Here is a 17467-nt window from a genome sequence, read left to right on the forward strand (position 1 = left end):
GTCTGTTTTTAGCTTTGGTTGAGTATCATTTGGATACATTTCTCCTTGAGTGTTGAACCCTAAACCAGTTTTATCAGAAACTGATTTTTGTGAATTCTGCATCTCATTCAATGCAGTAGATGACTTGTTCCAAGACTGAATGAGCTCAGTCTGTTTTGAATTTTCAAGAATCAACTTCTGGATTAATGACTGATTTTTGTCTCTTTCTGCTTTTAACTCAGCAATTTCCCATTTTAGACTCAACCCATCAACTGATTCATCAGTTTTGGTTTTATTGTCTGTGGGATCAGTTTGCTTTGCTTTGATTTTTTCAAATGATGATGCAAGCTTTTGATACTCATTTACCATGTCATGTAGTGTTAGAATGAGTTCTTCTCGTGTGAAATCAGTTGAGCTGAAATCAAATACATGTTGGCTAGATGATTCTTCTTCTGCATCATTAGCCATCAAGCACTTGACTTCCTCATCATCACTAGAGCTGCATGAGCTTTCTGGTTCTGACTATTCACTGTCAGTTTCTGCCCATTTAGATTTGTTTTCTTCAGCTAAGAGTACCTCATGTTTCTTTCTGAAGGACTTTTTATCTTGCTTGGGTCTTCTTTTGTGCTCATATGATTTCTTTCTTCTATCAGTTGAGCCTTGACTATCCTTCTTGGGTTTAGGACAATCAGCAATAAAGTGACCTGATTTGCCACAGTTGTAGCAGGCATTTGATTCATCTTTGGAGCTGTTTCTTTGGTATGGCTTCTGGAAGTTTCCTTGATTCTTTCTCATGAACCTTCCAAATTTTTTGATGAACAATGACATAGCATCACTGCTCAACTGATCAGCAGATTTCTCGACTGAATTGATTGGTTCTGTTCTGACAGCGGTTAGAGCAGTTGTGGCTGCAGGGGTAGATGGTTCTCCTTCTCTGGTCTGCAGCTCAAATTCATAAGCCTTTAAATCAGCAAATAGGTCATGAAGTTCAATCTGGTTCAGATCTTTGGACTCTCTCATTGCCATGGTCTAGACATCCCATTCCTTGGGAAGACCTCTCATTACCTTCAGTGCAATCTCTTTGTTGGTATACACTTTTCCAAGTGCATTTAACTCATTGATGATACTGCTTACTCTTTCATCATACTCGTGCATTGATTTTCCTGCTTTCATTTTGATGTTATCAAACTTTTGAACAGCAACAGAAAGTTTATTTTCTTTGGTTTGATCATTTCCTTCACACAGCTGGATCAGTTTTTCCCAAATTTCTTTGGCTGTCTTACACATCTTTATTTTGCTGAAGGTTACTTTGTCCAGCGTTTTGTACAGAATGTCTTTAGCCACATTATCAAGATTTGCTTTTCTTTTATCTTCAGTTGTCCATTCATCTATGGGCTTTTCTATTCTTTGTGGTGCCCCTTCTGTTATGGCAACTGCTGTATTTGTTTTTAGAATCTTCATGGGTCCATCAGTTATAACATACCACATGTCATCATCTTGTGCAGCTAAATGAGCCTGCATTCTGATTTTCCAATCATCAAATTCTTCTCTGAAGAACATAGGAATTTTGTTGAATGAAGTCATGCTAACAAGTTTATAGATCAAAAGTATTCAAGAACAAGATTCAACTGCTCTGATACCACTTGATGGGATCGATTAACGTATCAAGAGTGTTTAGAAGGGGGGGTTGAATAAACACTCACAATTAAGACTGATCTTTTCAAATTTTGAGTTCAGTTTGGTGAAAAACTGATTCTCGGAATCTTGTTGGTCAATGACAATCAGTTAAACTAAAGTAGTTGCGGAAAGTAACTGACTGAAAGATAGAATACAAAAATAAAATACACAAGGATTGTTTCTGGATGTTCGGAGATTTCAATTACTCCTATATCACCCCTTCTATCTCAAGGATAAAATTTCCACTAAAAGACTTTGATCGAATACAAGATTTGTACTGACCCACTTCAGTTTGGACTTATCACTGCCAAAAGCTGAAACTCTTAGTATTACAAAATATTCTCAATGCGTAACTGATTTTAGCACTATCGAATTTAACGATTATTACAAAGTGCTAGTGAGCTCAAATTTTAGCCTTGACTACTATGAATAAATCAAGTAAGAGTGAGCTAAGATTTTGGCAGAATAACAGCAAGCTTTGAATGGAATGATCTTCTTTTTTACTTCAGCTGTTCTTCTATCATATTTATATGATTCCCTTCCAACGATAACTTGAGATATATTTGAATCTTTGTATCCGTTGATTGCCACTTTATTATTGTTTGCTTCATTTATTGTAATGCAGCGTCTTAACTGCTTTAGCCGAAATGCGTTGTTCTAAGCTGTATTGATTGAAGTGCGGCATTTCATATTCAGTTGCAGTCTTCTATGTCTCTTTGTCGGTTGAGTGTTCTTTTCCTATACATGTTCAGTTGAAGGATGCTTAGCTTAAAAGCATACGGCTGAATGTATCAACTGATCAGTTTTCTTAATTAGATCATCTGATTTCAGTTGTTAATTCCAGTTGCTGAATATAATCGCGCGTATTTGTCGAATGAATGTTCTTTTCCGAGACATGTTCCGTTGAAGGATGCTTAGCTTAAAAGCATACGGCTGAATGTATCAACTGATCGGTTTCCAACCGATCAGTTTTCTTTATTAGATCAGTTGATTTCAGTTGTTAAGTCCAGTTGCTGAATATAATCGCGCGTATCAGTTGGTTGATCAGTTTGTCAAACTCCAGAATTTAGAGTCTGGTTTTCAACATTTGGGCAGAGTTTCGGCTAGGGAATGCTGAAATTCTCAAAATTTGCAGCCAAAATTTCGAAATTATATGTGTAAGAATGACTAGGTTTGATGGGGTATTTATAGGGGAGGATGGTGGTTCTAAACTTGGTACTTAAATCATACCAAAATTTGCTCCAAATCTCTCAATATTGACTCAAATCCTCCTTGCTGATTTTCGAAAATATTGTGGCCAAGTGAGGGGAGTTATTCCTTAATCCATTGCCCTCCATTATTTCGAAAATATCATGCCAAATTTCCATGTATTTTGTCCCTCCATCTACCCTTATTTTTTACCAAAAATCGAAAATATGATTGCCTAAAATCCCAAAATATTTGACTACAATTACCTTGCCATTGCTGATGATCTACCTTCCTGATTCGTGAGATTTAGATCCTTGATTTTTATGAATATCCATGAATTTCTTTATCTTATTTCCTTGCATCTTTTATTTTATACCAATTTATAATATTTCCTACCCCAAAATTCGAAATTTTCTTGCAAAGTGTAGATTTAATTGGCTTGGCAATAAAAATTTCAACATGCCTATCTTATTCTAATACAATAAAAAGAATCTTATGCTAATAAAATTTTCCTTCCAAATATTAGCTACATTATTGCAAGATTTTCGGTTCTCACAACATCAAGTTATCTACGTCGCATGTCTCTTGGACCTCCTATGAAAGATGCCGGTAGAATAACACGTTTCCCGACCTCACTTCCAAGTGATTCACCATTGACAACACTGTCGACCATACCCTGGTACAATTCCGACCTTATCTCACTTTGTTGCCTTCTGTAGTAATCTAATCTCGTTGTTTCTAGTTTAGTGTACATAGAGACAACAAGTTGCTGCAATAATCGAACACCATACAAGATTATCGAAGTGTTGCTGCCACGAATTTGCAACCTGTAACAATAGTACTCCCTACAAGAAACCATCCTATCATTTTTTTCACGAACAACTGCAGAAAACAAATAAAATACACACAAATTAGTTGCAGGACAAATTTATAAACATCTGCAGCCGACCATTCTCTTGTTTGTTTTGGGGAAATATTTAAGAAATAATTACTATTAAAAGCAGATGTTTAAATTTACGACAAAATTAAGTATGAGGTAAAAGATTCAAAACGCACCACGACTTTCACTAGCAACAATACGATCGAAGGAATCAAAATCTGCAAGTGGCAGCACGCTCCCATGCACTTCAACATGGGCAGACCTATTTTTAACCTTCGGAATATTCTGCTGCCACCCATTGTCCCCATACGGGGAAAAAAGTGGGTATTACAAGGGATCATAAAAACCATAATAATGTTGTATTTGATGGGTCTGACCATCACGACCACGAGCAACTATGTCCCTGTCATGTGGAATGTTAGCATCATTATTGCCTTCGACGCAAATAGCCGCAACTTGATCAGCGGATGGGCTGTTATAACATCTCTGGTCAATATGAACATTTTTGGAAATATGCAATCTTAAGTTTCTGATTGAAGAATACTGATTTATCCTCTTTAGAAGTTGTGCATAAGGGTTTACTTTTATTATGTCCATAAACAAAACCATGAGTTATCTGTCAACATCAGTGTCCGAGAAAACGGACATCCTATTTTCCAAATCATTATCGTTGTCCCAAAAAAAAAGTTGAAAATACCTTGGACCATCCGAATTAGGTATAAGTGGTGGCAATGAATGAAATCTGAGGCACGAAATGTGTATACCCCGCGTTGAAGAGAAGTCAATTCCTTGTCAAGCCTAACCCCAAATGAAGTGAAAGAGACAACAACGTTGTACAATCGTACTTTACGGAGGAATAAAATAGCCAAGGGAGACGATGAGTCCTTGAATAATTCCATCAAGTCAATGGGAGTAATAGGAGATACCAATCTAATTTTACTACAGGCGCAACAAAAATATGGAGCTTCACAAGGGAATATATGTGCAGCACAAAATTGACATGAAGACACCATTGGCAAGACACTGGCACCAACAGTATCTCCTTCATTGTCTGAATTTTAAAAAGAAATGCAATTGGGGAAAAAAACCCACGTATTTCAGGTAGGAAAAAATGAACATAGGAAACCCGAGCAAAAGAAATCCAAGAAAAATAAAGGCACGATGAAAACAACAACAGAATACTTACAAATAGGACAACACGCCAGAGGAACGGACACAATACGTGCTTTATGATGGAATTATATCATTGAATGACAGCGGCACATGCGATAAAAAAATATAAATAGATCAAAGGGGGAAAACAATCCAATCGATGCAAATAAACATGGTGAAAATAACAGAGCAGCTAACCGTTGGAAGTAGATAAACCAGAATCACCAACACGCCGAGATTGAGCAGCGCCGCTGCCAATTAAAATGATTACATGAAACTCTTTAAGAGAACACACATGGCTGAGAGGGAAAATAACATTAGAAGAACACATAGAAAATACAGGAACTCAGAAGATGCAAAGGGGCAGCAACAAAGCAAGCAAGAGAGAAATGAAGAGAGCGAAACACATACCCTGAGACAAATCCCCATATGGCAGCCGGCCATCTACCCCGCGTCATGAAAAGTAAAAGAAGTAAAACCAAAATAACAGAGAGAAATTGAGGATCACGGCGACATAAACAAATTGCACGCGATAGAGAGCGGTGAGATCACCGCAAGGTGGATGAATTAACCCATCAACAGTAATGACCATGGTGAAGCAGTAATGGGAAAGGAAGAAACTTAGGAAGGAAATAAATGGGTCCATATATCAATCAAATGGTAGTAAGAAACGATAAATTAAGCCTACATGAAGCCAAATTGCAAAATCTAGAAATATAAGGGTACAGAGGGGAAAACACATTGAAAGTGACATATATATATATATATATATGTGTGTGTGTGTGTATGTATATGTTAGATCTTAAACTATAAAAAATATTTTTACAAATAATCGGTCACTTCTTTATATTTTAAAGCTAACTCTTTAAAGTACCAAGAATTTGCAATTATCAGTCACTCTTTCCATTATCCAAAATTCCACCACTAAATGCACTCCAGCCAACTTTAGAGAATGGTATAATACAAGCCGCCAATCCTCTGGTTTTCAGCATGCCAAACCAAGTGTTATACCAACGGAAATATCTTTTTATGACAAGAAATGCCTACCCAAAACCTTCCTACATAACAGTTTCTCAATGAAATATTTTTAGGATAAATACCAACAGTGGAGCAATGCTGATAAAATGGAAGCAAGTGCACCCCAATAGAGTATTAGAAAAGAAAACATTGCACAATAGAGTACCTGAACTTGCATTGTGGTACCATACTGCAACTCTTCATGCTCAATAAGACGCTGATGAAATACCCGGTAATGATCGATATCAATACTCACAACTGGCTCCAAGTGAACTTTCACTCCAGCCAGTTGAGTCACAACACAGGAAGCCATTACTCGTCCAAAAATTGCCGGAATGGTTCCTAAGACTGGAATGATACGTACTCGAAATCCTGGAACCATCTAATAATCAATTTAATAGAAATTTACAATTTCAGAAGCACTACCAGGCAAAGATAGAAGATGGCGCATTGCTTAGAAAATGACAAAAGATAAGTTTTGGTCACTCAAACTCTGCATAAGAGGACCTTGCTTTTTTAATTTTTTTTTTTTTTTTTGAATAGACCCCAAAAGCAAGGAATATGGCTATTATGAAAAATATCGATCGCAATAGGAAAGATTGAGTGCTTACTTGAAAATCTTAAGGATTTTCTGCCTCCCCACTTGGGCCTTTGAAAGGAAGCAATTTTGCCTTGGGTTTCTCCAAAGAAAATACCCAGGAAATGCCACCTTCAATGTCATGATCTCTCTTCAACTGGTGTCTGACCTGCAAACTGATGTTTTAGGATTTTGGCAAAAACTGACAAATTTAATGTAATTATGCAAATAAATAAAATCCTCCATGAGAACTGAGCAATATCTCAGTTGGCGGGTTTATTCCAAAGACTAAGTGATGAGGAATGAACCAATATTATCAACATATGAGAGCCGCGGATACAATAACGAGTGAGAAAGGATTTAGACCACAAGTATTAACAAATAAAGGAGAGCTAACTTAGAACTCAGAGGCATGCAAAATAGTTGGGAGAGAAATGAAGGTTTTAATTGTGAGCTTGAATGATAATCGTAATAGCTGCTTAGTTTTCTCTTTCATCTATTGATATTTCTAACTCAAACATCAAGGTACATGTAATACCAGCAAAGTATTATGCTAACCATGAGACCAGATGATGCAAAGAAGGAGAAGGTTCACGTTCTGAAGTATGATCATGGAAGCACGACGCTATTTAAGAATGAAGATTCCATGATATTAAGAACAAGATTAATCGCCTTTTTATCTTTGATGTAGTTAGAGATTGAAAATTTATATGCTATTATCTCAGATTTCTCATCCGCTTTTTTGTACTTTTTTCTATTAATCTAATATAATTGTCGTTTTCAATAAAAAAAAAGAACAAGACTCGGATCAAAATTTCACACTTGTAACACTTTACCGCCCGAGATAGAGGATCATTTATCGATTCTTTTGTCAGCCACACGAATTCTTGTTGGAAGTTGGAACAGCTCCTGTGGCAGACAAAACTTTGAAAACCCTACGCACACATGTTGCAAGATGCGAGACCTTCAGGAAAGGATCAACCAAAGAAATCGAAACCTTTAAAAAAGGACTCAACATGCAAAAATGTCATGCCATAACACAGTTAAATGATGGATAACGCAAACAAAAACATCTATATTATCCTAAAAGTACAGCAAAAATGAGGCAAGATTAAAATGTTTAATTTAGAAAATGAACAACAAACAACTTTGATGTAAACTTGCAGTTCACAATACAAATATCAATTCAAAACAATATTTTCTTTTGCCATTGAGCAAGATTCCAGTGACTGGAGAAATTCCACAAACATAGTATCATAACAATTCGAAACACAATGACCATAATGATCTAATCTCATTCTCACGACGTGACGAACCAGAAAAAGTTCTAGGAGTATCATGTTGGATCTGGTTTTGTACACGCCCAAACGCAGCGGAAGATTTAAAATTTTTATTTTATTTTGAAAAATAAAATAATATTGCTTTAGGCGCTCGTATGATTTAACAAAACATTCATAGGATGTTAGAAATTTATACATTTGGTGATTAAATCACGTGGCTCCAACTATTCTGGGGTTAGCGGAGATAGCTCTTGATGAATCCCTACGAACTTTCTTCAAGAAATCCTCCTATCAAGTCCACGACTAGATAGTGTGTTCCTCTTCCAATTTGCACTAGAAAAATATGGAAGATATTTTGCGTAGGAGAGAAAATAATTGAGAGACGGCACAATAATTTTTTTTCTTTTCAAAAGTTGGCCGATTTCTTCTTTTAGTGAGTGGAGGCTCACGTATCCTTTTGTTGTGGTGGCTAGGTTTAGTGTTTTTCAAGTATTATTTATAATAACATAATTACATAATTAATATTAATGGGCTTGATTTAATTAATTGGGCTAGTCCAACTAGTTTAATTAATTTAATCAAAGCCCATTAAAACTTTAATTATTTATTATGTTGGACTTGTACTCCTACAAGCCCATATTATCCACCATATTTAATTTATTAATTAATAAACTCAACTTTAGAGCTTAATAAATTAAACACATTACAAATTCAACATTTGAATTTATTATTTAAATTATAAATTCAACTCCTTGAATTTTTATCACCTCCAACATTTAATATTTAATAAACCCAAAAATTGAGTTTAATAAATTAAATTCTCAAATTTTATAAATTCAACTCCTTGAATTTATTTTCTCAAAATTTAATTATCATAAATTCAACTACTTGAATTTATTCTCTCAAAATTCAATTATCATAAATTCAACTCCTTGAATTTACTATTTAATATAAATTCAACTTCTTGAATTTATTCTCTCAACGGGAACAAACGATGCAGTGCTTGTGTGACCCTCAATGGTTCAGGGATACAGCTAGCCGTGGGTTCACAACTATTTGTGATTCAGGATATAATCCTTTATTCGGGCTTACCCTAGTTAGCCCCATTCTTTTCATCAACACCTTGATCAAAAATGTCAGAACTCATTTCTGATTGCACCCATCGGATCATGGTAAAAGCGTCTAGTAGCATCGCCCCATGATCCCCTAGGTATCACTGATAGTGCCTGCAAGAACCAGTCGATTATGATTAACGTACAGTATGGTCCCTTCATCTTAAATATCCCGATCGAATCTGCAACCATTGGTTCATCGAGGGTTGCATATTAATTCGATAACTATATGATAACTATAATAGTGGCATCGCGTGTACTATTGGAGAACTCCTTCTCCAACGTACATCTCATACTCTGGCCAGAGATTCCATGCACTATTATTACGTTAGATCACATAGGATATCCACACCCGTAGGTGAGCGGTGAATCCCCGACTACAATGCACTGGCTCCTATATGTGTCGCAACTGTACCCAACCTCGCCACCTGATGACTCTCCTAGAGCCGGTAAACGAGTCAAAGCACAGCCCTAGCATATAGAGCATCAGTGTTGTCCCTGGGTCGTAAGGACTAATGGTGTACAATCATAACCACGGACTTATCCTCTCGATGAATGATAACCACTTGGAAAGTCCGAGGGAGGGTTGTTCGGTATAATCATCATATGACTACCCATTTGCATGTTTGGACATCTTCATGTCCTTACCAAGAAACGCAGTACACAACATCACAGATGCTAGTCTCGAGCTCAAGCGACCTTTATCCATGTTTTAGGCGGCTGAATCGACTAGAAACGAATTTAGATAATACAGTGTTTACAAATGAGTTTCAACATCGAATTACGATTCATTTGTATTAAAGTATAATCAAGGTCTTTATCTATGTTGTTCACATGGGTACACAGATAAAGAAATAACAAACCATGAAACATTAAATTATATTAAAATAAAGATTGTTTATTACAACTGAGTCAATAAATTCCATAGCCAACAGTTGGCTTACAGGGCATCTACTCTAACATATCAAACTGAGTCAATAAATTCCATAGCCAACAGTTGGCTTACAGGGCATCTACTCTAACATATCAAAGTGAGTAAAGACTACAGAGCTAAAAGACACAATTATAACTTAAGATCAAAGGAATGGCTGCCATCTAGAAATGTTTTAGGAATCTCGCCCATTATATCACAAATGAAAATAATGTCCTACTTGAGCAGCCAAGTGATGAAAATGCAAGCCTCATTAAACAGAGTTTTACAAATTCATCAAGAATTAACAATTTTAAAACTAAAATGAATTGATATAGAAAATTTAAAAAAAAAATGGATTACCTTTGTGTCAATATAATCAATGCAATCTAAGACAAAATCAGGGTGCCCCGAAAGAATTTCATCTTCACATGATAAATCATACAAGAGCACTTTAGCATCTACATGGCACTCGGGGAAAATTGTTTCGAAATGCTTCTTCAGACACAAAGCTCTGGGGGTGCCAACATCCTCTCTTATGGCAACAGAATGTCTGTTCAATGATGAAACTGAAACCTTGGCAACCAACAAATGAATGATAAGTAGTTATGTAAAGTGGATTAAAGAAACCATCATAAGGTTTAGCCTGGAAATGAATACAGTTAGTAAGCTCAAGCGGCCACACGAACAACAAGAAAGTTACATAATTTACATAGAAGAGAGATCCTAAATGCGAAATTTTTGCAATGTGTGGTCTTCGGAGTTTCAACTAAAAGAAAACAGATCTCTTTACTGTAAAGCACAACGGGATTCTACAATACTTTCCACTTTATTGAAGACAAAAGTATATCTTCTACTTTCCCGAATGAGCTTCAACATATGATGAACCAAAATTTTCCTTCAATTTCACTTCATTTGTATGGATTCTTAAAGACCATGAGAGACTCGATCTATTCCATGATCCACACCCTTGATGGTTTCACCTCTAGAACAGATAGTTATGATTATTATGGAATGTGAAATCGGTATTGAATTGCTTGTATACGATTTCGGTTTTTGGTTCCTGATGGTTTCAGTTCCAATTAATTACAGCGCAAACTGATTCAAATTGAGATTTATTTCCAATTGCCTAGAAAAGGAGCTAATCAAACTAATTAAAGTTATTTAATTAACAATTATATTAGTTAAATATATGAATATTTAATTTTTAAAAAATAAAAGTTGTGGTTAAATTTAATTTCCAGGAATCATGTCTTGGAAAAAACCCATAAACCGCAGAACCTATCACGTTAAATCATTAAAAATTTGACTGAAAACTTAACGAAATCGTACCTAATCCATAATCCTGAATTCTTTTCTTGAGAGAATCCTTTAGTTTCTCTTCAGAACTATTTTCTTATTTTCTTAGTAAAATAGAGAATAAGGAACATGATTACGCGAGATCTGAGGACCATGACTAATGTATATAGATAATGTTTATCATTATCTTCTGATATTTCTGTTTTAACTTATCATAAAAAAAGAAATTACACTTATGTGTCTACACATTAAAGACTCACAACCTATTAGATAGGTTAAAGCTCAATAACCTGAAACCTTAATTGATCACTTTATTTTGGGCCTAATTTAATAGAGAACTCACAACACATAATTATTTACATATAAGCTCATATAAATAAAATTGATCTAACATCAAATAGTTCAAGTTATATAAATTTAGATGTTATGAATTCTCATAAAATTAACTTATAATCACATATGGTTCTATCCAGTTTCAATCTCGATTCTAGTTTCTTATATTTTAGAAATGGCCAATGGGAACCTAACCACAAGTTCGAGGTTCCGATTCATGTTTTGAACCAAATCGAAAAACGGTTTTCGATTTTTATGAGATGGTCCTGGTTTTGGTTCACAGTTCAAAGAAAATCATTGTCGAGTCAATGTATAGGAATGCCTTGTATAGAACTGAGACAAGAACACAAATGTCACTGTTCTCTCAAGAGCTTCTAAAATTTTTTTCTCGATTTCTCTTTCCCCTTCTCTATCGCTTTTTTCCTTAATTCTCGGAGTTATGACACTTATTCCAAGACAGTTTGTGTAGTACGTGCTCTCATTTGAGAATCGATGTAGCAGAATCGGCAATCAAGGAATATGATATCATCGAGTAATAGTATATCAGTTGGATCTCGGTTTTCTCGTGTCCAAAACGCAGCGGAAGATTTAAAATTTTATTTTGACGTTCAAAATATTTTGGACACTCGTATGATTAAATTGAATGAAACATTCATAGGGCGTTAGAAATTTATACCTTTAGTGAATTAAATCACTTTGGCTTCAACTAATACGGTATAGGTGGATCTAGCTCTTGATGAATCCATACGAATGATTTTCAAAATCCTTTCTTTATTCTTCTAATCAGGTCCACAACTAGAAGATTTGTTCCTCTTCCAAATTGCACTAGAAAATTTGTAAGAAGTTTTAACGTTGGAGATCAAAGTATGAGAGACGGCTCAAACTTTTCTCCAAAGAGAAGTAGCCGAAATTTTGTGGAGAAAAGAAGGAGGATTTTCGAAAATTAGGGTGGTGGAGGCTAGGGTTATGCCATGCTAACTCCAATTTATAATTAAGCAATTACCTAATAATCTTAATTAACATTAATGGGCTTGATTAATTAATTGGGCTAGTCCAACTAGTTTAATTAATTAATCAAAGTCCATTAAGAACTTTCATTATGTAGTATGTTGGACTTGTACTCCTACAAGTCCATTAAACATACTTCCCACCATTTTTACTTTAATATTTAATAAACTCAACTTTTGAGTTTAATAAATTAAATCAATTATAAATTCAACATTTGAATTTAATATTTAAATTATAAATTCAACTTCTTGAATTTATCACCTCCAAAATTTAATATTCAATAAATCCAACTTTTGAGTTTAATAAATTAAATTCTAAAATTCTATAAATTCAACTCCTTGAATTTATTCTCTACAAATTTTATAAATACATAAATTCAACTTCTTGAATTTACTATTTCATAAATTCAATTCCTTGAATTTATTTTCTCAAAATTTAATTATCATATATTCAACTCCTTGAATTTACTATATCATAATATAAATTCAACACCTTGAATTTATTCTCTCAACGGGAACAAACGATCCAGTGCTTGTGTGACCCTCAATGGTTCAGGGATACAGCTAGCCGTGGGTTCACAACTCTTTGTGATCCAGAATAACATTTATTCTTATTCGGGCTTACCCTAGTTAGTCCCATTCTTTTCAACAACACCTTAATCAAGAATGTCAGAACTCATTTCTGATTGCACCCATCGGATCATGGTAAAAGCGTCTAGTAGCATCGTCCCATGATCCCCTAGGTATCACTAATAGTGCCTGCAAGAACCAACTGATTATTATTAACGTACAATACGGTCCCTTCATCTCATATATCCCGATCGAATCTGCAATCATTGGTTCATCGAGGGTTGCATAATAATTCGATAACTATGTGATACATGTAAATAGTGGCATCGCATGTACCATTGGAGAACTTCTTCTCCAATGTACATCTCATACTCTGGCCAGAGATTCCAGGTATTATTATTTCATCAAATCACATATGATATTCACACCCGTAGGGTGAACGGTGAATCCCCGACTACAATGCACTGGCTCCTATATGTGTCGCAACTGTACCCGACCTCGCCATCTGATGACTCTCCTGGAGCCGGTAAATGAGTCAAAGCACAGCCCTAACATATAGAGCCTCAGTGTTGTCCTGGGTCGTAAGGACTAATGGTGTACAATCATAACCACGGATTTATCCTCTTGATGAATGATAACCACTTGGAAAGTCTGAGGTAGAGGTTGTTCGGTATAATAATCATATGACTACCCATCTGCATGTTTGGACATCTCTATGCCCTTACCAAGAAACGCAGTACACAACATCACAGATGATAGTCTCGAGCTCAAGCGGCCTTTATCCTTATTTTAGGCGGCTGAATCGACTAGGAACAAATTTAGAATATGCAGTGTTTACAAATGAGTTTCAACATCGAATTACGATTCATTTGTATTAATGCATAATCAAGGACTTTATCTATGCTGATTGCATGTGTATACAGATAAAGTAAAACGAAACCACTAAAAAGTAAATTATATTAAAATAACGATTATTTATTACACTTGAGTCAATAAATTCTCCAGCCAACAATTGGCTTACAGGACATCTATTCTAACAATATCTTCACTTAATGTCGGTAGCTATGGATATCAACTTCTCAATGGATAGATAGTGGTGGGTCTTATTTTGGTTCTACAACAAAATATGAAGTAGTTAACAATGGCTAAATAATCCACAAATATGAAAATATAAATGACAAACATAATATGATATCATCGAGTACATGTATATCTTCATTCAATGACAAATCAAATTATTTGAGTAGAGGATAATCCACATATATGAAAACACACTTAATAGTTAATATCTAGAAATGAAATAAAGATTGAGATTGAGAAAAATAGGTAATGTCGTTGATAGAAAGGAAAAAGAGAAGAAGAGTGAAAAGTTGAGACTGTTTTCAAATTGATTGAGGTTTTCTCAATTGGCTTACGAACCCAATTACTTAATATTTAGATTAACTATTAATTAAAAGAAGGTCTATTGACCAAAAAATAATAATGAGGCATTTGACCTTAAATTTTTTTTTTGTCGAGCTCATTTTTGCAAATGCCCTCACAATTTTATCCATCAGCAGGCTGTGTCGGCTGAATTTAAGATAATTTAGCCCAAGAAACATGAACACATATAGTGAAAACCATCAGAAGTAAAACACAGTAAAAGATCATCTTAAGAACTACGCCACATTCCCTCAAGCAAACAAAGGAGACGTGATACAATCCACATACCATTCAATTCATTTGCCTGTCTAATCGTCTGTAGCTCTCCAACTTTTCTGCGAAGAACAACCAAACATATGAACAAGCCACAAATCATTAATGTAAAAAAAATGTTCATGAAAAAAATGGTAAAAATCGTGCGACACACTCAAGGTTGTGCTTAAACAGTTGCACAGAGTTACCTGTGCAGAAATTTGTAGATAGCGACGGTAGCAGCAAACCCCAGTAGCACTCCAGCTCCGAACAACACCACATATTCTACCTTTCTCGCATCTCACATCTCAACATGCCGTCATGCGCGTGTTTTGGGTGAAAACCGAAGCTGGCGATAAACAAACGACCAGAGGTTTAACTGTAAAAAATTCAACTACAACAATGAGTAGTTGGGCTCTGCGTTTGAAATCAATCGCAGCCCAAATGTATATAGCCATCGATTACAAGGCTCGTTGATGGACTCCGGGAATCCTTTACGTTCATTGTTCGACTCACGCTTAATATATATGGATTTCATCTTGTGTAGAGACTTGTTTTCTTATTTACTAATAATTTACGATGATCTAAATTAGAGAAGAGAAGTGTATATCTCTTCCAGTTATTAATATAGTTGATGTCTCTAGTTCATAAGTAGCTCTAAATTTATTGATATCCCCTCATCATAAAATTATAAAATGTGCACAGTGATATGGAAAATTTCAATATTCATATCTTGTTATATTATTATTTATTATGTTGATGTGATATGGATGATCCTGGATTTAGATTTATATTCAAATCTCAATTATTTTTCTAACCAATGGTAGCAGAGCAATCCCCGTATCAATCTATTCATATTTACAATTTTGTTTATGAATTACATCTATGATTTTAATAAACCCTTGATATTTTGATTAAAAATATTTTCAAATGGTTTTGGGTTTATGTATTTGTAGATTTAAAATTTGTTCAGATTTTTCTATGTATTGTTTAATGGAAAGCATAAAAATAGGATTTTGAATCTCATAATTTCAAATTTCTATTTTGATTTCATATTTATTTCGTTCTTAATTATAAAAATAAATTCAAAAATTGGGGTTTAGGGTTCTGGGGTCGTCGGAATTAACCACAATCGGAAACTTCATAGCCAGTTTCCTGAGGAATTAGGCGAGTCATATTGTTGGCGACCCCTGGACGCCCCATATTGTGAAGTTGATTGGCCGAAAATCGTCGCAAAAATGGCTGAAAATCACGAATAAGGGCTTCGTGCGATTTGGGTTTTTTCTTTCGTGGATTTGGTCGGTTTCTGCCCAAATCAAACCACAAGCTCAATTCTAAATATTAATTAGGAAAATGACTGGCGCGAAGAGAGATTGGTGATTGAAACGGTCATATTTGGCTGAAATTAGGGCCTGAAACTCGCGTTTGGAGAAGGTGCGAATTCGCATCCAATTTCAGGCCATATTTTGGCCGTTCAGGGACCGATGATGATGTGGTGGTGGTCATCTTTGTCGGAGATCCGGCGGCGGTTGCTGCTGCGATTTAGGTTTGGGTTAAGGTTTATTATATATTTTTTTAATTTTTGTTTTTATTTTAATTAAGAATAATAATTAAAAATATATATATATTCAGAAAAATTGAAGAACACACACTTTTGGTTTTTTTTGAGAATATTCGTGACCCTTTGCATTATTTACGGATCATTTTATTACAAGCCCGATCTTGGATTTTTTGTGGACCACTTTTGCATTTCGTCTTTTATTTATTTGACTTTTTGGCGGACGTCACGACTTCTTTCACAACTTAGTTAAAATATTAAGATGACCGTGTTTATATAATTAATGGTGTGTATTATTAGGCCCAACTAAAGATTAACATTTGACCGGATTGTATAAACACCTGTGGTGACGGATATGTGATAATACATGGTTTTCCGTGTGGCAATTGGTCGGCTCTAAAGATAGATCAATTATTTAACATGACTAATTGTAAATATTTGATTACTACACCAAGAGTACCACTTTCAAGTTAATATTTTTGTCCAAATGAGTATATCCAAGGGGAAACTTTTCAAAAATCCCTAAAAGTAAACTAAAATGTTTTTCCATTCCTCGTGTCAGAATAAATTTGTTTTAACTCCCTGGCCCATTTTAATATATGTTTAAGGTCCCTAATTCGCATGAAGTTACGTTGTTGTCCTTGTTAACTTTCCAAAACCCTTAAACACCCTCTTGTATTTGTTAAAGAGCTTCCCGACCTCATCCTGAGTCCCAACGTCTCCCAAACTCTATTTACTTCATGCGACTGTGAATCGCAGGAAGCTCGGCAGAAAAATTGAACAACAGAGAGACAAAGGGTAAAAAACTTGAGTACAAAAATCCGAAGAAGAGTATAGAACTAAAGGAAAGAAGGACGAATAAATCACCACAAAAAAAAAAAAAGATAGTGAAGAAAGTTGTGAAAGAGAAAAAGCAGAGAACGCGGAAATTAGGTTTGTATATTTCTGTATGTTTTAAATTGAACTCCTTGTTATGATGTTGCTACTTTGTTTCGTAATTGTTTTCTTGTTCGGACAGTGAATGCTCTAAATTTTTTCCCATTGATTAGAAACATTTATCCCCAATTTGTAGGGTTTCCTTTTTCATAATGTTATCAAGTTGGTTCTTTAGTTATATTGCATTATTTCTGAAGATTACATATGAAGTTTATAAATAAGGTTAAAAAGTGTTGGCTTTATGAACCAATTATCCTCAATTACCACGTTTTTTTTATGCTAATAGTAATGTGATTGATACTTGATTGACTCTCTTTA

At 34.9% G+C, this 17467-nt stretch overlaps 1 long non-coding RNA gene and 1 pseudogene across 1 annotated transcript; both read right to left on the reverse strand.

The window, feature by feature from the left end:
- Positions 1-4639: 4639 nt before the first annotated feature.
- LOC142532056 (uncharacterized) lies at positions 4640-5603 on the reverse strand. Its single transcript, XR_012816459.1, has 3 exons — positions 5288-5603; positions 5075-5127; positions 4640-4775 (listed from the first exon to the last, which is right to left on the reverse strand). It is a non-coding gene; the product is annotated as an uncharacterized LOC142532056 (long non-coding RNA).
- A 316-nt stretch (positions 5604-5919) lies between these two features.
- LOC142530594 (tRNA threonylcarbamoyladenosine dehydratase-like) lies at positions 5920-15858 on the reverse strand (annotated as a pseudogene).
- Between the last annotated feature and the right edge of the window lie 1609 nt (positions 15859-17467).

This window comes from Primulina tabacum, chromosome 17 (genome assembly GCF_025594145.1).
Source record: "Primulina tabacum isolate GXHZ01 chromosome 17, ASM2559414v2, whole genome shotgun sequence".
NCBI classification, from domain to species: Eukaryota; Viridiplantae; Streptophyta; class Magnoliopsida; order Lamiales; family Gesneriaceae; genus Primulina; species Primulina tabacum.